This window comes from Austrofundulus limnaeus, unplaced genomic scaffold (assembly GCF_001266775.1).
Source record: "Austrofundulus limnaeus strain Quisiro unplaced genomic scaffold, Austrofundulus_limnaeus-1.0 Scaffold706, whole genome shotgun sequence".
Lineage (NCBI taxonomy): Eukaryota > Metazoa > Chordata > Actinopteri > Cyprinodontiformes > Rivulidae > Austrofundulus > Austrofundulus limnaeus.
The window spans coordinates 51,840-53,336 of NW_013953108.1; the positions used below are offsets into that span (position 1 = coordinate 51,840).

Here is a 1,497-nt window from a genome sequence, read left to right on the forward strand (position 1 = left end):
TAATAAAGGTTTGATTAAAGCGGCTCCATCATGTGGTCTCAGTTTAAAGTCAGCCGTGGACACACGCAGCCAGGCCTTTAACTGCTGAATGTTTCAGAGGAAGAGGAGGGTGGCTGTGACGTCACCGGCTGGCTGCTGACAACAGGACGTGTCTGCAGATGGGAGGCGGTGAGGCTTCTGAGGTTTCGATCCTCCTCCTCCGGTTCTTGTGTTCCTGATCCCGGGCCGTGCGGGGACCGACGGGCTCCCATCCGCAGACGGGGAACCACACGGAACCGAGCCACCGCCGGACCCCCAGCTTGCAGACCTCAGCAGGTACGGGCCTGTTTCAGCCCTCCTCGGTGGGTGTTCGCTCCGGAGCAGGTGGGCCGCCTGTGGGAGCCTGTTTGTCCGCTCTGCTGTGAGTGAAGGGCGGCGGAGGAGGCTGAGGCCGGCCGGTCCTCAGCTCCATCCCGTCCGCAGTGAGGCTTTGTGGTGAGACATGAGGGGGAGGAGAGGGGGACGGTGTACCTCTGCATCACCTCGTGTGTACAGGACTGTGCGCGCGCTTCATTAACTAGTTTATCTGAGGAGCCTGCACACATCAGCTGGTGATGGTGTTTGGTTCGGAACCGGTCCAGCTGCTGTGGCGCATGGTGTGAATGCTCTTCTGGATGCTTCCAGAATGATCGGAGGAGCAGAGGATGGTCCTGAGCCACCAGTCAGCTGATAACCATCAGCTGCTGCAGCACACTGGCTCCATGCTCCAAACACACACAACCTGCTCCAAACACAACATGCTGCAGACACAACCTGCTCCAAACACAACATGCTGCAGACACAACCTGCACATCAGGAGCAGGCTTCCTGTTAATAGCTCCTGCATTTTGAAGAAACTCAGAAAATACACACTGGATGTACACAATTTGATTAGCTGCTTTTTGGAGTCAGTGTGAATCAAGATGACCATAAATGTAAAATAAAATGTTAAAAAATGTCACTAACACATTTTTATTATTTAGCTCACTGTCTGAATTTATTTTGAATGTATCCACTAACATTTTATTATTTAGGTCACTTAGGTCATTTTGCTAAATGTTTAATAATAATAATAATAATAATAATAATAATAATAATAATAATAATAATAATAATATATGTAAACATTAATACAAAATGTAAATATAAAAGTTCAATCTTAAACTTTGCGGTTAAATGTTGAAGTTTTACATTTAAGTATTTCAGGCCTTGTTATGACATCATCATCCTGAGACAATGCTTCCCTGACATTTGCAGTTGTGTCTGAGCTGCACTGCAAACTGCCGGACCACCAGTACCATCTATTTTAAATTTAAATGCTAAATGCTATCTTCAGCAGTATTAGCATTGTTAGCTTTTCTTAGCTTTTGTTGCAGGGTAATGCCATATACACTCACCGGCCACTTTATTAGGTATACCACGCTAGTAATGGGTTGGACCCCCTTTTGCCTTCAGAACTGCCTCAATTCTTCGTGGCAT

General features: G+C 47.0%; 1 protein-coding gene across 1 annotated transcript in view; it reads left to right on the forward strand.

Moving 5' to 3' along the window:
* Positions 1-124: 124 nt before the first annotated feature.
* The window catches only part of peli3 (pellino E3 ubiquitin protein ligase family member 3), a gene marked incomplete at its 5' end in the record, with an annotated part of 39,218 nt that continues 37,845 nt past the window's right edge, over positions 125-1,497 (forward strand). Inside the window, 1 exon segment of the mRNA XM_014027982.1 lies at positions 125-315.